Here is a 22,959-nt window from a genome sequence, read left to right as displayed (position 1 = left end):
GGGGAAAATTCCATTAAGCTCTGGTCTGTAGTAAAGGCATGGTGTGAGAAATATTACTAACGAGTCCAATGATTATGCCAGAGGTTAAGTGGTCCTGTCCTCCCAAAGTGGCAAGTAACATTGTGAATGGGAGTTGGATTGGAAACGACCTACCTCTGGACAATCTCCGTCGGCTATCCACAAACTCAAGGGCAGGAACGGTTGGTTTGTGTCAGTGGCCTGGAGTAAGCCCATCTAGAGTTAACATCTACTGGTGGCATGTATGAGGACAAAAAAACAAAAAACAAAAATTGATTTTTCTTAGTTTTCAAGTGGAAATTGGTTCCTCTGGTAGTTGCACTGATATGATCTTGCATAGTCAGGTATTTGTCCAATAAAATGCCTAGCAATCTAGTAGAATCAACAATATGTGGGGTGTAGTTGAGCACAGTAAGCTGTCTGAGCCATTCATCTGTGGGAGTAGGTAGACTGTAGGAGGTGATCAGGAGAAATTCTGTCTTGAGTGTGTTTAGCATTAGGTGATTGCGGGTAACCATTTTTGGGTTTCAGTAGGGCGCAGTTAAGAGCTTTGACATCTTCAGGTGAGGAAATGTTCAATTACATTTTGTATATCATTTTATTGAGCTGTTCCAGAAACAAATTGAATAGCGTGAGTGACAGTGGGGATCCTTGAGGTACTCCAGTCGAAACTGGAGTAATGTCAGACAGGGTTTGATTGTATTTGATTAGTTGAGATCTATTTTGAAGAACGAGGAAAACTAACTAAAGGCAGGACCAGATAAACCATCATTTTCTCCAAAAGGTCTATCATGTTGTCATGTTTGACCATATCAAACTGTAAGGGGGTAGACCCGGGGACCCGTTTTTCTACTTCTAATGTACCTGTGGGGACTCCCGCCCTGCTCCCTGCATGCCGATTTCCACTGCAGGGGAGAACACTGCGTCAGCCAGTTACACCCATCTCTCGTGTTTTCCTATGGCAGGACGCGAAACAGGAAGAAGGCGGGGCTCAACCCGGAACCATTACGTCAGAACCAGTGAAAAAGCACACCACCCAGGAAGGAGGGTCGCTGACCAGGAAGAGACCCGAGGAGAACAAGAGAGACGCCGAGCAGGACCAGGAAGAAGACGCCAGTCGAATCCAGGACGACGACGCCGGAGAAGCCGAAGGATCGGAGGACCACTGGAGTGAAGAGTGGTGGTGTCCCTCGGAGGAGGCTGTTAAGCGGCCGTAACTCAGGAGAGTTACGGCAGGCCAAGTGAGTGACTGGATTCGGGGAAAGTCGGGACGGGAGGAGGGGAGGGAGAGAGAGGTCGGATGTGGGTGGGTTGTGGAGGAAACGGGCTTTACTGTAAACACCCACGTTCCTGCTAAAACAGTCCCTATACGTGTTCACTGACCCTAAGTCCCGAGATATCCCTCCGCTGCATGTTATATACAAGCCCAAAAACCCGAGTGGTACTGAAACCAAGTGGCCATCTCGTTTGGTAGACTACCGAGAATAGTCTCTTCGTTTTTTCCGTTTTTGTGCCATTCTTTAGTTCACATTGGTGTGGTGAAGGGTAGCCTAGCCTAACTCCAGTCACAATCAGAAGTACACCTTACTCATGGCCTTTCTTTCCTCTCTTTCTGAGCCTTCGGGAGGAACCAACCACGGCGGAGGACTCCAGACTAACCCCTTTGAGCACCAGCTCAGAAGAAGACGAGGAAACCCGGGAACTGATCCCAACCCTCACCAGCAGCAAAGAACCACAATCAGAGACTCTTCCAGTAGTGAAACCCAAAATACAATTTTCTGATATAACAATAAACACCCTTGGAAAATATATCCAGCCTCCGCGTCTGCATATCCGACCCGCCCTTCCACACAAACGCAGAGGAGAGATCAAGGTGCATAAGTAGGTAGTTTTCATCAAGTAGTCTCAAGGCGTCATCTAAATGTGTGTCAGAGCCATTTCGGTACTTTGGCCTGTTCTCAAGCCAGATTGGCAATGGTCAAGGAGCTGAAACTGTACAATGTAGTTACAGAGTTGTAAGTGTACGCATTTCTTGAGTAGTTTTGCTAGTGTCATAGTGTTAGTAATAGTATTGAAATTGTTGAGGTCAGACAAGTTGACATTTGGCTTTTTTGGAATTGGGGTAACTTGCCCTATTTTTAGGCAATCAGGAATCGTACCCTTGGATAGATATGCACTGATAATCTTAGACCAAAGTGGGAGTATGGAGGATCTAAGCTCTTTCATGAGTTTGGCGGGCAGGGGATCTTTGTAGTGGTTTGAGGGATTAATTGCTATTAGTGTTTTGATTAACTCCGCTTTGTAAGGTAGTTTGAAGTTTCATTTAATTGTGAATACAAGCATACCAGCTGCCAATTTATTGGAGCAAATTGTCACTCCCTCGAGTCAAGATAGTGACATGTTAAAATTAAAATACATTACACATCAGTCTTGGAACCAGCACCCTCGAACTCTTACCAGTGACAGTGAATACCTGAAGTTTAAATTTGTCAAACATGGACTGTCCATTATTCAAGAATGCATTTTCCTGAGAAGTTTGAGAATTGTTATTCTGCAGAGTCTGCAACAAAAGGTAATTGAAGTGCAGCGGCACTCCAGTTTCCCCTCCCTCCAAGTAGGGCAGACTAGTGTCACCTGCTGCCAGTTCAGTGCAGCAAAAATGATAAATAAAATGGTAATAAAATGAATTACCGTTTTATTCTGCATTGCTCCCAGCCCGAGCAGTGTTTGAGGGCGGGGCTGCTAATGACTGGCAGCAGAGGAGTGGTGCTCACTCTTCTAGTTTACACTGCGGAAGTTACTTTGGCTGTCCATCTTGCAATTGCCAGTTTGACTTGTGCAGTGTAAACCTCTCCACCTAGCTGTCTCATACAGCTGGGTGGAGAGCAGACACAGGCCTCCTGTGCCTGCTGGAGCTTCGAGGCAGCCCGCTCCAGTCAATCCTGGCGCTGCTGTCATGCTGATCACCTGCAGCATGAGAGCAGCCTCCGAATTTGCAGAAGGGGGTTGCCTGAGGCTCCATGTGCCTTTGAGCTGACTGCAGAAGAAAGAAGAAAATGTTGAGTGAAACGTGGGTAAGTAAATTTTTTAAATTATCCCTACTCTCCCCCCCGCCCGCCCCCAGGTTTGTCTGTCACCCCTCACACCCCTCCAGTGTTGAGGGTCATGGCCTGCCACTGTTGAAGTGGCCCATGAAGGACATTGTTACAACAAAACGAGTTTTCCAAGACCGATTCTGATTTTCTCATCTTGATGAGAGAGTTGAAAGAGAATTGAAGGCCTGTCATCTATGCAACTGCCTTTTATTGAAAACTACTCAACACACCTTAAACATATCAAAGTTTCCAAAGCATGTATGGGAAAGAATTGCTGTTGACTTTGTCGGTGCTCTTGATGAATACTCCTGTTTCTCTCATCTGTCACTCAAGAAAAAATCTTCACGAGATTAGACAGCATCTTGGCTACATGGAGTGTTCCTATAATCCTAAAATCTGACAACGGCCCACCTTTCAACAGTTAAGGATGCAGAGACTTTCTCAAACACCTTAATGTGAAGTGTCGAAAGAGCACATCTCTTCGGCCACAGGCCAATGGCCTTGTCGCACGTTTCACAAGTATTCTAAAGAAATCTGTCCAGCATGCTGTATTGGAAAAGCTTGACTTTTAAACTGTCTTGAATTCTACTCTTTAACCTTACCGTTTGACCCCGCACTCGACCACAGGTGAAAGCCCTGCAACACTGATGTTCGGGAGAGCAATGATGACCAAGTTACCTCAATGGACGAACAGAAAATCAAGTACTGAAGAAGACACCCATATAAAAGACTTACATCATAAAAAGAAATTTAAGGCCTATGCAGACATGTTCTGATATGCAAAAGACATTACTTTCACTGGAGGAGACCGAGTGCTTGGCCCTGAGTCTAGAAAGCGAAAATATGATGCTCCCTTTGAGACGGAGCCATTTCAATTTGTGACCAGCAAAGGACACATGGTGACTGCCCAACGTCCTGGGAGATCTATTACACTAGATTCCTAACATTTCAAAGATGTGGTAACCTGCACGTCAGGCACTGATGTCAATGTAAAGACTGGATCTGAAAGGACAATTGAAAACAATCTGACTGCTGTTGTTCCTACATCGTCAACGCAGATCAATGGTATTTTTATTGCCGGTCCCCAGTTTCCGAAGACACGATCGGTATGTGTTGAAAATGGCTCTTTTTGCAGGGTTATCCCCAAACCTTTTGCTTCTGCCTCCTATTTTTTCCCTTACCTGTTTGTGTGGGTTATCAGGAGGGGCTCCAGATAGTCTAAGTGGGTCAGGAAAGGGCTGAATAGACCTGGGCTGCAATGGGGGAGAGGGAGGAGATTTCATTGCACCTCTAAGGGCCTGGTCTGCCTCTGACAAAGCCGTCTCCACCCCCTGCCAGGAAATCACACCAGAGAAGGCAGAAGAACTGGTCTGGCTGGGCACAGACACCCTCTGCTTAGAGGATCAAAAGATTTTTGGACACAAATACTGGGGCACCACACCCCTGAACTTTAGAACTCATCCGGATCAAGAATACTGCCAAGAAGAAGAGCCAGGGAAGATGTAAGGAGGAACCACCACTTTGCTGAGTGCTTTGCTGGGCTGCCCTGCAGTGGCTGCTTCTGTCTTGGGCAGTGAAAGTACTGGACTGGACTTTCTGCAACCTCATTTTTGAGTCTCTCCAAGGGCTTGAGGTAGAGCTTGCCCCTGTTCACGAAGTCTCAGGAACAGCAAAGACTTCAAGCTCTTCTGCCCTCACAGCCTCCCGGAAACTATCCGTGGCATGCAGGACCTTCTGGCTTTCAGGAAAGCCATCAAAACCCACCTCTTTCAGTAACCGCACCTCTTCCCTTCTGGTGCTTTCTTCTTTTTCTGTCTTTAGCTCTGCTCGAAGCGCCGGGACGCCCCTTTGCTGGGGCAGCCGAGCGCTATACAAATCCCAATAACATTAACATTAACACTGGGGACTGTGTGTTTTGTGCTGTGACAGAGAAAAGCAACTCAATGACATCTATGACGCCGCTGCCGGCTCCGTGTTGTGAAGGCAACACAGAGGGAACCACTGCACCGGGACCCTGGTTTCACCAACGATGCCTGCTGATGCCGCCACTGAGACGCTACTCGCACCGTGACCTGTGGGCACCGCACTCCAGACCGCCTCGCTTCACGATGACACCTTGGCCTCCTCAATGGCGCCGCCCCACACCAAAATAGACGTCGCTCCTTGCACCGTGGATCGAGGACACCGCTCATAAAGTTGCACGACGCACTGCCCTCATCCCGCACCGCAGTCTAGGACTACCGACGCCATCGACTCCAGTTCGTCAGCCGACGACAGCGTTCCGCAATGACGACGATGTTGCTTGCAATGTGACCTGCTAACACCGTGATGAGCAACGTCTTCATCTCGCACAGCGACCCTGGTCTCACCGATGACGCCAACCGATGATGCCAACTGACACCACCACCGAGCCACTGCTCGCATCGTGACCTAACAGCACAGAACGCTGCACTGCTGCACTTTTCACCCGACGCCAGCGCTCCTGATCCCAACAGAGACTTCGACTTCGAAGGCCCTGACGACTCCTGCACCGACCTCCAGAACCGACGTCTGCAGATGCTGTATTTTCGAAAGGCTCAACGAGAGGTCGCCGACGCCCTGCATTTCTGAAAGGTACTGTTTGCGTGTCTTCCCGACACCATAGCTGGCCCGCGACGCCGCGGTCAGCCAGAACTGTTTGGATTTGTTTGCTCACTACGCCGTGATAGTCCTGGCCGGAGCTATCAACATCAAGGAACTGTCTTTAAAGCATATTTTGAAGTACTGTATTGTGGATTTTTATAGTTTTTGGTCTTGTCTTAAGTATATAAAAATATTGGATATTTTTCTAAACTGGTGTGGTGTCCTTTTGTAGTGCTTACACTGTATTACTGTTGGTTATGTGCACATGTTTTACACACTGCCTCTAAGATAAGCCTGACTGCTCGTGCCAAGCTGTCAAGGGGGTGAGCAGGGGTTATTTTAGGAGTGTACCTCTCTTATCTTGACTAGAGTGGGGGTTTCTGCCTGGCTTTGGCACCTGCCCTAGCCTGCCAAAAATCCAATTTTTAACAGTATGTGTGTTCAGAGTTCCACGAAGACTCGTCGAAGAGCTATGATTGTATATATATTTGTAAAAGAAATTTGTTTTTATTTAACAGAGGGGGATATATAGTGGCATGTGAGTTAGCAATGACGGTACCCTTTTGGCTCCTGATGGACTCTGTAGAACTATGACGTAATTGTTAGAGCGTATTGAGGTGAATGTAGGTTTTGACTGTTGAGTGCGCAGGTACACGCAGATGAATAAAGACACGTAATACCAAGCTTCATGTGTGGCATAGTCATTGTTGGGTACCCAAGCTGGGGAGGACGCTACAGATATGTTGGTGTACTGGGACAGATTTGGATCCCATTTCAGCTTCTGTGGTGAACATAGTCAAATATCTAACTGAGGTATTTTTAGGAGGAAACTTTTACAATTCAGTGAATTTAAGCAGGTCAGCAATTTCAGCAGGCCAAGAGTTAGTGGATGGTTTACCAGTAGGACAACATGATGTAGTAAAAAATTGATAAGAAGTGTATGGTTGAAAGTACCTTCAGGTCCAAAGAATTCATCTCTTTGGGATGCTGATGTTGTGTTGAAAGAAAAATTGTCTAATTGGAGTGACAGTTTATTTTTGTCTTTAAAGGATCTGATGTTAAAATTAACTATGCTAAATTGTTTAATATGTTTCTGACAGTGTCAGATATAAGAGCTTTAGAAGTGTTTTCTATGAGTTATGTTCCAGATGATGTCTGTTTTTACATTACAAAAAGAACTAAAAGTATGTCCAAAACTATTTTTTATCCACATATGGGAGAAAATGAGAAACTGTGTGTAGTAAAATGTTTGGAGAAGTATGAAAGGAGTACACAAAGTTTGAGGAAATTGGATGAATCTCAATTGCTGATATATTTTAGGCATCCTTATAAGTCAGTTTAATGTCCTACACAGGCACAGTGGGTTAAAGTGGTTGTGAAAAAAGGAGGAATAGATGTATCTAGGTTTGGGGCACACTAAGAAAGAGGTGCTCTGGCGTCAAAGGCATTTGTGGTGGGTGGAAGTCTTACAAGCATTCTTGTTTCATAGGATTGGTCAACAGACTCTGTATATAAGATTTTTTTAACGAGTAGAATGTGCTGCTATGAAAGTTATGGCAAGGCTTTGAATATGCATAATATTGGCCTCTGTGCCTTGCCATAAAATCCAGATTTTCCACAGCAGGCGTAGGTAGAAAATCATGATTTTATGTAAGATACTGGGACTAATATTATCCCTCCCAATTAATTTACCCACCCTTAAACTACAGTTATTTATGATTACAGGAAACATTTGAGGGTATTCTAAAGAGTTCATGCATTGCGGCAAGTTGCCTGCAAGAAGACAAAGAAGATTACTATGATGGTTTCTGTTCAACAAAGGAGCTTGGTTTGTTTGCAGCAAAAAGAAGGAAGATGGCTGCTTAATGGGGACATTTATACTCATTTAGAATGTTATTAGTATTCAAATTCTAAAGTTAAAGTTTTCGTTTTTGCTGCTCTGTGTGTGGTAATAAAGAGGATAATGCATAATATTACCCTCCATATCTTTAATAAAACCATGATTTTCTACCTATCCCTGCTATGGAAAATCAGTATTTTGTCTAGTTTTCAGAAACTTATAGCTTTCTGGGATCACCCATGGATTTCAAACCTATTTCCACCACAAACTGGAAGTAGGTTGATAGCACAAAAATTAGGAAAAATGGGCTACCTCCTAGGAAAATGCCAAAACTGGGGTAAAGAATGTTCTTGGACTCAACTCTGCTTGTTCCTGAAAGCTGGGCCGATGGCGATTCCATCACAGCAAACTTGTTTTGCCTCAAAAAAACAAAATGTAGCTCTATTTTTGGCATCTTGGGCCCCTCTGGGGGATTCCACAAACTCTAGCTCTTCTTAGAATCATGATGTTGGAAAAAAGGACACAAATTTGGTGTGGATACATTCTATGGGGGAAAAAAGTTATGGAGGCCTAAGTGTAAAGTACCCAAAAAGCAAACAAAATGGATTGGAAAATCCTCAGCAGTTATGGGGTTAGTATTTGCCCTCAGCAACCTATTTGCTTTCCCAATCAGCATCAGATTGGGAAGGCGAACAGTCCAGCATTGGGCCTGTGCCTAAGGGTAACCTGCGGGCCACTTTTTGTTAGGACCTCTGTCAACAGGCCCAAAGAGCCTTACTGTCTTCCCCGTAAGGCCAATGGAATGTTGGGCCAGCATCATGGGCAAATAGGCTCTGAGGGGGTAGTTTGCCGCAGCGTCGTTGGGCCAGTATTTTTCTGGATGCTGTAGACTTTAGCTTAGCCACCTTGGGGCCAGTGCAGATGTCCAGAAGAAGTGTCCTACTCACCTGCCGCGCTGTTAACCTGAAGGGGGGTGTTTAGAGTGCAGCGGCCTGACTGGGGGCAGATGATGTGGCTGTTGCGCCATTATCACCTCAACTTCCCAGGAGCAGCAGCAGCTCTATGCTTTTCTTCACCCCTCCCCTGCCAGAACATTGCCCTGAGGCTTTAGTTGGCTGGGGAGGGGGAAGAGTAATTGAAGCGGCCTCGCTGAGGTCCTGCTGCTGGCACCTCAGCTCCATTGTCTTTCAGGCCTTTGTGGAGGGGGTGTATGTTTGCATAGCCCTCACTGTGAGGTGCCTTTCCCAGCATGTGAAATTGAGAGGATGGGGGGCCATAGCGGATAGCGGACAGACTTACCTGCCACACGCCATACGCCGCTGCTGGGGCCCACACGCTGCTTGTTCCCCCACCGCTGTTGTCATCCACCTGCACGGCCGCCGGGGAGGTGAACTACAGCTCCCAGCAGGCCGAGCGAGACACTTCCTGGATCTGCGCGCCCGGAGGCGCTGAAAGAGAGGAGGCTCCCACTGAGGAGCGGGGGGCCATAGCGGATAGCGGACAGACTTACCTGCCACACGCCATACGCCGCTGCTGGGGCCCACACGCTGCTTGTTCCCCCCACCGCCGTTGTCATCCACCTGCACGGCCGCCAGGGAGGTGAACTACAGCTCCCAGCAGGCCGAGCGGGACACTTCCTGGATCTGCGTGCCCGGAGGCGCTGAAAGAGAGGAGGCTCCCACTGAGGAGCGGGGGGCCATAGCGGATAGCGGACAGACTTACCTGCCACACGCCATACGCCGCTGCTGGGGCCCACACGCTGCTTGTTCCCCCCGCCGCCGTTGTCATCCACCTGCACGGCCGCCGGGGAACTTCAGGTCCCAGCAGGCCGAGCGGGACACTTCCTGGATCTGTACGCCCGGAAGCACTGAAAGAGAGGAGGCTCCCTCCGCGTCACGGGACGCGCGTGGGACCGCGCCGGGCTAAGCCCGGGCAAAGGGCCAGAGGAGGCCAGAGGAGGCCGGGACGAGGCCATTCCCCTTGGTTTTGATCTAAGAGAGGAAGGAAAAGTATTAAAGGAACTGATACCCTTTGCCTATCCCCCACTTTCTATGACCTGCAAGGGGGACACCAGAAATATCTCCCCCCAGAGAGACTTGTTCAGGGGAACGATGGATTATTATATAAAGAGGGTAACGCTCCCCATTGTCAGAGAATTAGAGAGAATAGAGCGATCCCCAGCTATGGAAAGTTCTCCCACTATGTGCTCTCCCTCACTGACCGCCAATGTAGCTCAAAATATATCATTACTGGAGGAACTAAACAAAATGTGCAAATCCACGTATGCTCCTGTGGATTCAGAAAATGTACAAATTAGTCCCCCTATCTGCGCTACAGCAACGAGCAGTCCCCGGGCTAACAGTCATCTACAACCAACCCATAGCACACAGGATACTCCCCTTTTAACACAACCGAAAGAAACATCGCTATCTGCAGTTACCCCCCAGGTCACTATTGCTAAAAGGAAGAGAGATGGGGCCAAACAATTGGGGAGTCAGGCCAAACATCTAAAATTAAACCCAAATCCCCCATCGCCCAACACTCCCAGCAATGCCACACCGATTGCCCCTATCCACGCTTCTTTAATGGCCTCGATTGAAGATATGATTAACTCTATAATATCCCCATTGATTGATAAAATGGCTAGTTTAGAGGACAGGCTCACGGGTGTTGAAGAAGCAATCAAAGCCAATTCATTGCTTGTAAAAACTATGGCAGTACCCACTCAGCCACAGCGCCCAGCCTCCATAAAAAGGTCTGAAACCTCCACACAAAGCAAGACCACCCGCAACCAACTAGTAATCCCACATGTGAAAACTTTTAATCCTCCTGCCACAACTGTACGGAGTTCTCACCCTAGAGTAGGGCCAAAAAAAGAATTGACATTACATAAAGGCACAGCGGGTAATCATGACAATAGGCTATTTAAAACCGATCATCTACATTTGCCTCCAGAGGCCACTCCTATTGTGTGCGTCCTCTCGGGAGTACCAGAACTTATAAAGGGGAAACATGAAAGTCATCTGGACCTAAGAAACAAGGTTGTGTTCTGGCTAACCAAAAATAGACCCCTACCACCCAACATCGTTGGCACCATACTAAATGTCAGAAGGGTGGGTTGGCTAGGACCTCTTCCTAAGGATATAGCGGGCGATTTGGTACTCGTCAAATTCAGGTCTAAACACGTTGTTCCATTTCTCCAATCCTGGCAGCCACAAATAGGAGATGGTTCTATATCTATTTGGAGCATAAGTGAATTTTACCCTAGATCATTATATGTCCCGTCGAAATGTCAAAAAGCAGAGAGCAACCTCTTGATGGCAGGAGTGGTCTTGTATCGAGTTGCCGTATCATCCACAAGTCTAATCAATTTGACTTATTATCTCGCTCTAAAATGATTAGCTGATTTATTTTATCGACTTGATTTTATTTTTTAATCCTGATGAAATGTACTGGTGTATTTTTATGTACTGTTGTTGCTTTTATGATTTTTATACTGAAATCGAATAAAGCTAAGACTGATGACTAGAGAGGATGTGCTGTTAAGTTCAGAGCCTGTGAATTTGTAACTATGGAAATAGGATCAAGACCTAGCCTCAGCCCAACATCCTGTGATTCTAGGCAAATGATTTAATCAACCAAGGCCTACTAAAAATGTATTTGATCTTCTGTAATGTGACTGGTGCTCATGTAATTGCTGCTTTTGGGGTCATGTTCACGCTACATAAAACAATTTTCTTTTTAAATAACCTTCTGTTTTTTTCCAGGGCCGGACTGGCCGTAGCGGGCACTGGGCATTCCCCCGGTGCGCCGCACGGGTGGGAGCCGGTTTTGGGCCACTGGGGGCCGTTTTTGTCACAGTTTATTTATTTATTTATTTATTTTATAGTTTTAAAGAGTGCGAACCAGACCCGTAAGGGTATCCAAGCGCTTTACAGGATTAAGGGGTAGTATACAAGCGTAGGGACGGGGGGGATGAATTGGGAAAGGTAGGGGGTGCATTATACAAGAAAAGCACGCTGCACTTTTAAAGTCCAGGCTACATCTGATAGAAAAATCAATACAAGTAGATACAATATACAAGTGCTGCAAAAACGGTCCTGCAACAGAATTGACCGAAAACTGGCCCTGGAAAAGGGCTCGGCGGCACCCCCAAACCCCTGGGCCGGACGAGCACTTTGCCAGGGCTGGTTTTGGTTCCCAGTCCGGCCCTGGTTTTTTCACGTTTTAAAAGCATGGAAAGGCTCGAACATTATAATAAAAGATAAGAGGATTCTTGATACAATAATAAAAACACCAGTTTCCTGGCATTTCTGCGTTTGTTTAGTTTTAAACATCATTCGTGGATCATTAAAGCAGCTTTAGATCACATTTTAAACAGCTTTCACCTTACATTTACTGTTTATAGTACATATTGATCAGAGGAGAAAATACCAGATTTAGGTGATTTTCTTCATTTTCATACCAGCCAGGACATTAAAATACCAGTAGTGAGGGTGAAAAAAAATAGCCAGGTGGCCAGATAAGGAGTTGTGGCCTTGGGGCCACTTTCTTTCATCTAGCTAGGCCAAAATGTAGTGCTTCCAGTTTTTAGGTCGAGCAATTTATTGCTCTGAACCTATTGGGTTGAAAACAACTTCTTTGACCAACGGATTTCTCACAATGCATGTTGTGTACTGGAGCGTGAAGCTTCCCCAGGAGCGCGCTTGGCCTTACTCACACCCCATATGCCTGCTCCCTCTCCCCCACCAGACTTCATTTGCTCGCTGCCCTGCCCCCCAACCAGGCTCTTGAAGCTTGACGCTTCACCAGCGATTCCCGCTCACTCCCCTGCCCCCCTGCCCCCCATCCCCATCCGACTTGTTTACTACTGCCTCCCCACGTGGCTTCCGCTCGATGTCCACCAGCAGCTAGGCTTTTTCTGGTAGGATATTCGTTTTGTTTGTGCTTACTTTTATGGGCGAATGGGTTTGCCGCTTCTCCCACACCATAGAGCGTGAAATCACTCTCAGAGACAGTCTTTCTTATTAAACACTGCCACCCTGTGGCCACCACTGGCATTTAGTTTTCACTTTTTTTAATCCATTATGGTGTCTGTGCTGTCCTTTGATCCCCTACCAGTTGTTATTCTTTTGACTGCCGTCTCTCCCTCTCCTCCCCTCTCTAGCCCGTCTCCTTGCCCTGGTCAGTGCCCCTCTCCTTCTTGTCCCGGGGCCCCTTCCGCATGTCCCAAGCAGCTCACTCCTCCCTGCAGTCCTGGCCTCAGACACCTCCCTCCCTCTCAGCCCCGTTCAGACACTTTCTGCTTCTCTGCCCCAGGGTCCCCCACTTCACTCTTTCCGGAGCAGCTGCTCGCTCCCTCTCCAGTCCTGCCCTCAAATGGCCCCTATTCCCCCAACAGTCGGCGGCTCTTCCCTGGACCCCCTTCTCGTGTTACTCAGAACCCCTTCTTCTAGACCCCTCTTCCCCTCCCGCCTTCGTGTGCCCTCAAACCTCTTGCCTCTGCCTCACACTTGTGCACCTTCCTTGTTTTCTTCCTTTGATTGACTTGCTTTATTAATTTCCTTGAGCAAATTAGACAATTGTTGATTCACCAATGGTGGCCCGGCTCACCAGCTGCTCACAAAGATTTGAACTTTCCCACAGCCATGCGTGAGTAGGTAATCCAGGCCTGCTTTTTTATCGTTGCAACATGATGCTTGTAATCTTTATTTAAAGGATCCAAGTCCCAGATACAAAGTGAAAAAAACTTGGACTGGATGAAGTACTCCCGCACAGTCCTAGGTAACGTCATTGAGGGGTCACCAGGGGTCGCAGCTCAATCCCTGACTTGGCCTTGCCACACCTGGCTTTGCGACTTCTGTCAATGAGTCAGTCACACCCAGCAGGACCACCTTTGGGTCAATATCCCGCAGCCTATTTAGCATATCACGCACCACGTCATTCATGGCTTTCCAATACTGTGCAATCACTGTTCAATCCCAAACGGCGTGAAAGTTGGTCCCAAGGGAAAACTCGCACCTGGGGAAAGCCGGGCTTGCTGTTTGTCCCATTCGCCATAGTTTGTGTGGGAATAATGAAATTTATGAAAGTTCGTAAACCGTATTAAGCAGAAACACTTTAATATCCCCAACCGACGGGTGCCATCTTCACTTCAACCCATTGCTCTTCCCTGGACCCCCTTCTCGTGTTACTTGGAACCCCTCTTCCTCTTCCGCCTTCATATGCCCTCAAACCTCTTGCCTCTGCCTCACACTCGTGCACCTCCTGCCCACTCTTTGCGCCCTCTTTTATTTTCTGCCCCACTCTTTTTTGACCACTCTCCCCATCCTTTTTAACCCTACCCCCAATCTTCTTTGACATCTCTCTTCACTCTCCTGTTTCCTTCGTTCCCATTCTCTGACAACTTTCTCTTTCTCTCCCTCTTAAAGTTTAACTAGCCTCCACTCCCCTCCCCTCACCTCCTCCCCCTTCCTTTCCCCTCCTCCCAGCCCTTCCTGCCGAATCCCCTCTTGTCCTGTCCTCTCCATCCCTCTCCCACTGCCCTCCAACCTCTCCTCGCTAAGTCTATCTATTTCCTATACCCCACCCCTCTTTCTCCACATCCTCCGTGCTTGTTGTCCTAGCATCTTCCACTTGAGACTACTTCCTATCTCTGAAGCTATTATTTTTACCCCAGATGCATTCTGGATGTTGTAGTCAGATGCCAGTAAGAGCAAAAATGAAACAATAGATTTATAACAAGCCGTGCATGAGATTCGCGCCTCTTCCTTTTATCATTCTACTTTGGTTTTGGTGCAAAATTGCACAGTACATTTTAATATATAACCATTTAGAATCCGTAAGGATATCGGAATGGAGTCTAATTTTGACTGTTTTAGTCTCCCACATGTCTTGAACTCTTGAGATTAGAGTGTTTTAAGGTCTCGCTGAGACACACACACCACTCCACACACACCCACAAACCCCCACACACACCACCCCCTCACACAACCCCACACACAACCCCCCCCCACACACAACCCCACATCCCACACACACAACCCCCCCACACACCCACAACCCCACACAAACACAACCCCACACACACACAACCCCCCCCACACACAGACACACCCACCCCCCACACACACAACCCCCTACACAAACAACCCCTCACACACACATCCCACACACAACCCCCCATACACACAACCCCCCATACACACAACCCCCCACACACACAACCCCGCCCACAGACACACCCCACACCCACCCAGACACACTCACCCCCACGCCCCCATACACACTACCCCCCACACACACAACCCCACACACACAACCCCACACACACAACCGTTCACACACACACCCCACACACACAACCCCACACACACCCACACAACTACACACGCACACACTCCTCCATCTTGTGAGTTGCAGCCCACATGTTCCCCAGATTGCTTTGATCAGAGTCCATGAAGTGGTAAGGAGACAGACTAGTGCTGTCTCTTCCCAAGACAAAAAGTTATTTAAAAAACGATTTTCACTTTCTGTGTTTACTGTCTATGCCTGTGGTTGTTACAGTTAAAAATTGTAGTTTTAGCCTGCCTGTAATTGCATATGTTATCACTTGTGTTGTGTTTTAAACGTGTGGTTTTCCCTGCCCATGATTGCCTTCATTTAGTGGCTTGAATTGTGGGATTTGCAGTCCAACTTCTGTAGTTTGTCCCTCTCATTCCTTGGTGACAAATCTGTTTTCCCTCCAAATTTCTCCTTTGCTCTGTGCTTAGGCCTGTGTGCTGAAACAGTGCACCCCAGCCACCATTTTGTGTTCACAAGCCAGTGAGGCCAGCCCCCCTGCCCTCCCCCCTCCCCAGCAACAGGGATTTTCTACATCAGAGGGTGCTTCTGTGAGCTGTTGAAACTGTATTTAGTGGGGCCTGTGTACTTCGTTTTTTGGCCAGCAGGGGGAGTAAAGCTTTATTCAAACAGTATTGTTAGATTTCGAGTTAGTGAAGCCTTTACCTGCTGAAGTCCAAAGTTGTGGATTGAGCCTGTCTGTCTCCTAGGAGATTCTGAACAGGAGCAAGCAGCTTCCAACTCCCTGGCCAGCAAACCTTATCTGAGGCTGCTGGGACCTTATATGGTGTGCTAATGGTTGGCACATGTTTACACTGATTGGTGGCTGTATCTGGTGTTTCTATTGGGTTAGGGTTAATGTCCTCATTGGCTGGGTATTTGAGGGTTCTGATTGGTTTCTCGGTCCGTGATTCAATCATTGCAGGGGTGGGACTAGAGCTAGGGTTCGGATTTCTTTAAGAAGTAGGGACTAGGGCTACTTGTACCATTGGCTGCTTGGACTTGGGTTGGGACTAGTGGTAGGACTAAGGCCTTTATTGGATGTCGAGATCAGGGTTTTTGAACTGATTGGGTGCTTGGACTAGGGTTAAGATTGGCTGCAAGGTCTTGGTCACCTATTGGTTCAAGATGTTAGGGCTAGTGTTGTGATTGGATAGTGTTAGGGCTAGGGTTTCCATTGGCTGAAGGGGTCACCTGATTACTAGGGCTACAAAAAGGGCCAGGCTTAGGGCGTCTCAGCCCGGGCGTCGAGGTTAAGGGTGGAGAGGACAAGGGTAGTTGCCTGTTTGGGCCTGTGAAGGGTAGAGAGGACAAGGGTAGTTGCCTGTTTGGGCCAGTGAAGCGTAGAGAGCTCAAGGGTAGTTGCCTGTTTGGGCTTGTGAAGGGTAGAGAGGACAAGGGTAGTTGCCTGTTTGGGCCTGTTCGAGACTGGTCGGGACTAGGGCCTGAAATGCTGCCCTTTCTCTCCTAAAAAAAAAAAAAATCCTTCACTCTTTTATCCCTCTACTCTCCTTTTTCTATCAAAATTAATTAACAGACTAACATGTTCACTTCTCAAAATCCATGTTCCATATTCAACTATACTAATATACTGCCCAAATAACTGAATAACATATGTACTACTCAAATTACTTCATATTTATACTATACTAATTTTCAACACTAATCCTTTATGGGTTCCGGAGTGTCGTGCTACTCGCCAAAAAAGCGCTTCAACACCCATCGGGGTAACAAGTGCTATATGAATGCAAATCTTTCTTCCCCTTTTATCCATCCGCTATCCTTCTCAGGCCAAGTAACAGACTAATATCCACCACTGAAATTACCTCATATTTCACCATATTAATTCACCACTAATCCTTTATAGGCTCCCTGAATAGCATTTTTTTTTTGTAAATATCTTTTTATTGCAGCAAGATCAGAAATGCATACAGTATTTTCGGGCCATTCCCCTGGGCGCTCGAATGAAGCGCCGCGCCGCGCCCCCCGTATCACACAGCCATTCAGCTCACACCCCGGAGGTTGAGCGGCAATATCATGGGTAGAAAGACTGCGCTGGAGCATCCTGTAGAGGTCCAGAACTACCAGGTGGTTGGGCAATGGCAAAGCTGCTTTTCAGTCCTAATGCTCCCTCTTCCGTGCCCCAAGTCCAGTTGAACCTAGAGTCACTGTTGCCCCTACTGAACCCATCCCCCTCCTCCCCCCTCAACACTCCCATCCCTACCTACCCTTCCACCCTCACCCAGAACCACCCATAACCGACCTCCCGCCCCCTCCCAGTCCCCCCACCTCCCCCCAGGCGTGCCAGAGTACCATCTAACCAAGCTCTCAACCCTTCCACCTAGACCAGATCCGAAGCAGAGCACCAGGATTTACCAGCAACTATTCGTAAGTCATCACATTGGAATGCAAAAGTAAGGGGGCATCAGAGTGGGCCTAAGCCGTCCCCCCGTCAGGCGGGCGCACCACCGGAGCCGGACTATTCACCAGGGAGTCCTCCTCTTCCATGTCCAGGAGTGTGAGATCTAGGACCAGCCCCTCCCACGCCCTGGCCCTCTCCAGTGCCATGTCATTGCCTACCCTGAGCGCGGCCTGCAGACGAAGCTCACCTTCACACCTAGCCCATTTAAGCAGCTCAGCCTTCCAGCGCTCTACTACGGGGCCACTGGACGCCTTCCATTGGGACGTAATGGCCCGTTTCGCCAGGAGGAGCCCCAAGTCCAGAAACTTGCTAGTAACTTTGTTTTTTGATGTGTGCGGGAACCAGTGTAGTATGCAGTGTGCCATAGTGAGTTGCAGGTCCCTCTCCGTTACCTCCCTCAGTACCTCCACTACTTCCTTCCAAAAGAGCCCCAGCTCAGGACAGGGCCAGAACATGTGTTGGAAATCGGCAGGATCTGCCGGGCAACGCGGGCAGGACGCCGAGTGGGCCGGGAAGTACTTATGTAGCTTGTCAGGGGTCAGGTAGGCCCTATGCAAGACATAAAAGTGCACCAGCTGGAAACTTGCGTTGCACGTCCCATTCCGGGCCCCTTCCAGTATGCCATTCCAAGCCTCCTCGGGTATCTCAGTCGCCAGATCAGCCTCCCATTTCGCCTTCAAGGTCAGCAGTGGAGCGACGGATTCCGAGACCATACGTCGATATGGGCACGTGACAGCCTTGACAGTCCCCGCCATCATGACTACGTACTGGCAGCCCAGGGACAGCGGTGGCTCCGACATGCCCGCCCTCCAGTGTTTGCGAATCGCCGCCGTTAATGCCGCGTGAAGGAGGAAGTCCCCACCCGCCAGCTCAAAGCGGTCCTTCAGGAGGTCGAAGGGCAACATCGCCCCGTTTTCATACAGGTCGCCCATGGATGACAGTCCTTGCTGGTCCCAACCGTCCAGCCCGCGCCACGAACCCCCGTGCGGAAGCGCCCCGCAGAGTTTAAGTGGGATCTCAGGTGCGTACGGGACCGTAATACCGCATCTCCCGCGATATCTGTTCCAGCATTTTCGGGCCGTCGCAAACTCCTGAGTGAGGTGGAAATCCCCCATCGGAAGCCCCAGTACAATCCGGGACAACACCTGGACTGGGCCCGCCGGCTCTCCTGATCCGTCCTCCCCTCTTCTGGCCCTCGCTACCCACTGTGTCAGCCATTGCAGCTGCGCCGCCAGGTAGTAGAGCTCGTAGTCCGGCACTGCCAGTCCTCCATCCGCCCGAGGGCGGAGAAGTGTGGCATGTGCCACCCTGTGCCTGCCCGCTCCCCACAGAAAGCCGATGACCATCGATCTCAGCCGCCGAAAGTAGCTCGCCGGGATCCAGATCGGGAGGGTCCCGAAGAAGTAAAGCAGCCGCGGCAGGGTAACCATCTTGAGGAGCGCCACCCTCCCCATGAGTGACAATGGGAGCGTGCCCCAAAAGTCGAAGTTCCCTTTGGTGTGCCTGATCGCCGATCCGATGTTTCCCTCGAGGATATCGGCCCTGTCATGAAAGATCGAGGTGCCGAGGTATCGCAGGCTCCTCTCTTCCCACGTCACGCCCTCCGTAGTTTGTGGGCATGCTCTCCGTGGGCGGGCTGGGAATAGGTGGGACTTCGCCCAGTTCACTCGGAGGCCCGAGACTCTGCTCAGCGATTGCAGGAGAGCCTTAGCTCCACGCAGGGAGTCCGCCGAGTTCGCCAGGAACATCAGCAGGTCGTCTGCGTATAATGCGATGTGGTGTATCTGGCCATAGACGTCCAGGCCCTGATACGCCTGGCCCATCCGGGCTCGCGCTGCAAGGGGTTCGATGGCCAGGGCAAACAGCGGGGGGGAGAGAGGGCATCCCTGACGGGTGCCCCTGCCCACCCTGCACATCTCAGAGACAACCCTCCCAGTTCTGACTCTCGCCGTCGCGTTCTGGTAGAGCAGCATCGTCCAATTGACGAAGCCTTCGCCGAGGCCCAGCGTTCATAGGACATGGAAGAGATAAGGCCATTCCAGGCTGTCGAAGGCCTTCTCCATATCGACAGCAAACACCACTGCCTCGTCGCCGTCATAGGTGTCAGCCTCCAGTATATGCAGGAGTCGCCATACATTAAGCGCCGTATTGCGGGCCGGGATGAAGCCCGATTGGTCCGCGTGGACCAGCGTGGGCATGTGGGGGAGCAATCGCGTCGCCAAGATCTTGCTTAAAATCTTGTAGTCCAGGTTAAGCATGGACAGTGGGCGGTACGCCGTTCTGTCCCACGGTTGCTTGCCCGGCTTCAGCAGGGGGACAATCAGGGCCTCCCTCGTGGTCGCAGGGAGACAACCCAGCCGCTTCGACTCGTTGTACAGCCACGTCAGCCGGGGCGCAAGGAGGTCTGCATAGGTGAGATAGAATTCCGTAGGGAATCCGTCGGTGCCCGGCGTCTTATTCCTTGCCATGCTCTTTATGGCGACCCGCACCTCTCTCTCCTCGATCTTGTCCCCGAGCCGTTTGGCGTCCTCCTCTCCCAGTTCCGGCAGGTCAAGACGCTCCGTAAAGGTCTGGAACTCCTCCAGCGAAGGGAGGACCCTGCTGCGGTAGAGTTCCGTGTAGTAGTCGAAGAACAACGCGCTGATCCCTTGCTGATCAAATCTCGCCGCCCCCGCGTGGTCCCTGAGCTCAAGGATGACGAGCTCCGGCGGGCCGGGTTGGCCAGCCAGGCCAGAAGAGCTCCCGACTTGTCGCGTTCCGAGTGCGCTCGCGTGAGGTAAGCCTTGTAGTCAAAGCACCGGAGGCGCTCGACCGACGCCGCCACCGCCTCTCGCGCCCCCAGCAGGGCCTCGTGGGTGTCCGGCCGTTCAGGCCTCGCCCTCTACAGCCCCCGCAAGGTCTCGTCCTCTTTCTCAATTTTCTCCAGTAACGTTCTCCGCACCCCCGAAGACGTCGCGATGCACTGGCCCCGTAGCACAGATTTGAAGGCGTCCCATTCCGTCGTAGCCGAGCCCGCCGTGCCCGCGTTCACCTGGAAGTACGCCTCGATGCCCGAGGCAATTGTGGTACGGAAAAGCTGATCGTCCAGCGCCTCCGTGCGGAGTTTCCAAGCCGGAATCCTCGGGCGGATTTGCGACCAGCGCATCCGCACGAGAAGCGGGTTATGGTCAGAGATCGAACGCGTGAGGTACTCACTGTGGCATACCTCCGCGTGCACGTCCTGTGAGCACAGGAAGGCATCAATGCGGACGTGCAACTCATGGAGGGCGGAGAAGAATGAGTAATCCCTGTCCGACGGGTGGTTAGCCCTCCAGGAGTCGACCAGTCCCCACTGGCGTTGCCAGGCGGAGCGCGCAAGTGCAAGTCTACCAGCTGGTGCATTCGGTAGGGGGGGTGGGATCTGTCCAAGGCAACGTCGGCCACACTGTTAAAGTCACCGCCCAGGAGCAAGGGCTCCACTAAGAACTGGGCCATTTTATTGGACAGTAGTGAGAGAAATGCAGGTTGGTCTATATTTGGGGCATACAAGCAACCCAGGTTAAGGTCCCTCCCATCCAGCTTGCCTCGCACCATTATGTATCTCCCCTCTGGGTCAATTACCTGTTGTGTACATTGGAAGGGTACCCCCGCCCGTATCCAGATGGCCACCCCCCTAGCATAAGCAGAGTAGCCCGTGTGGTAGACCTGCCCCCTCCAGCGTCGCTGTAGTGCCTTCCCCTCCTTGGCTAGCAGATGCGTTTCCTGCAGGAAGGCGATGTGGATGCCCCGCCTGACCAGATAGGAGTGGATCTTGTGTCGCCTATGCATCGAGTGCATCCCCCTTACGTTCCATGTGAGACATTTGTAGCCTAAGTCGGATCCCATGGTAGAGTCCCTCGTGTCCTATCCTCCCTCTCAGCAATCCCCCCAGCACGCCCAGGCCCCACCCTCGACCTCCCCCCAACTTGCATAATCAAACCACCCCAACTCCCACACCCCCGGACAGACAACCAACGTGGAAACCCCATCCAAACTCAAGTGTCAAAAGCGTGTCACTACAAAATAGGGCTGGAGTGGCAGTGATGCCGGCCCCAGACAGGCCCGAAGCCCCCCACCCCCGCCCCACCTCCCCCAGCAACATTCAGGAGAAGTCCCCCGACTCACCCCTCCCCCAAGATCTCAGTGATAAGTCCCGGGGGGATCCGCACCTCACTGCATAGCGTCCAGAAGCGGCCCCCCTCCATACCCGTACCCCAGTACCTTACTCATGTGGCCATCGTCCCACGATCCAGCTCAGCTAAGGATACCATCCGCCGTCTGGGGAGTCACCACCGGCAGGTCAGTCTCTGATAGCTCGTGTTCACTGCTGGAGCCAGGGCTGGAGGCACTGGCCTTCGACTGCTCCGATGCGCTACTGGAGGGGCTGGCGTCTCCCTGACTGATGGCCGCCACTGCCTGCACCGCCTTAGCTCGTTCCTGCTGCCATCCCGATGGGGAGCCAGATCGTCGCGTCGGCGTCGTTTCCGTGGAGCGTCTCCTGGGTGGAGTCTGCTGCGTGGGATCCGTGCCCGGCTCCCCCCTGGCATCCAACCAGCTCCAAGCCTCCTGCGGTGTTAGGAAAAAGTGGGTGCGCTCCCCAGCGACCACCCGTAGCCGCGCCGGGAACAGCATAGCGTAGGGCAGCTGCAGTGATCGCAGTTTCCGCTTGACCGCCAGGAAGGAGGCCCGTTGTTTTTGCACATCCCTGGTGAAGTCCGGGAAGACCATGACCCTGCTGTTGTCGATTCTCACGTCCGGGATGTCCCTCACTCTCCGCAGTATATGGTCTCTGTCTCTGAAGTGCAGGAGACGCAGCACAATCGGGCGCGGAGGCCCCCCCGGCTTGGGGGGACGCGCAGGGACTCTGTGTGCCCGCTCAATGGCAAAAAACGGGGAAAGACCTTCTTGGGCCACCTCGGACCGCAGCCAGCCTTCCAGGTAGGTGACCGCGTCCCGCCCCTCCACTTTTTCGGGGACCCCCACGAGGCGGAGGTTATTGCGCCGAGAGCGCCCTTCACTGTCCTCAGCTCGGAGCTCCAGCACCCGTACCTTCTGCGCCATTTCTGCCAGTGCCGTCTTTAGCTCCGCTACGTCCCCAGGCAGACTTTTCAGGGTGATCTCCGAGGTCGCCACCCGCTCCTTTAGCTTCTTATGGTCATCCTTCAGGAGGGTCAGGTCCGATCCGATGGTATCTATGCGCTTCTCGAGAGCCTCCCGTGACGCTACAATCGCCTGCATCATGTCCCCCAGGGAAGGGTCCCGCGGGTGGGTTGAGCTCCCCGCCCCCGTCTCCGGCGGGTCGTCTTCAATGAGGTGCCCCGGGTCATCCAGCTTCAGGGCCACGAAGCCCTTCTTCCTGCCATCTCGCACCATTCTGGTGGGCAGCTAGCTTTGTGTGCCCCCGCGACGGCCGCCGGTGCTCCCGCTCTCCGCCCCAGATCCGCCTCAGGCCCGTCACTCACGCGCCTCTCTGGGCCCGCGCCACGTGGGGGCCGGTTCGTGGAGCCGTCCAAGGGCCAGGTCCCGCTCCACCCGGGTCGTGGGGCACCAGTGCTCTGGGTCTGGTCGCCTGGCGGGGCCCCCACGTCCAAAAGCCTCAGGAA

The sequence above is a fragment of the Lissotriton vulgaris genome, chromosome 10 (assembly GCF_964263255.1).
Source record: "Lissotriton vulgaris chromosome 10, aLisVul1.2, whole genome shotgun sequence".
NCBI lineage: Eukaryota > Metazoa > Chordata > Amphibia > Caudata > Salamandridae > Lissotriton > Lissotriton vulgaris.
Note: the sequence above shows the minus strand (reverse complement) of the source record.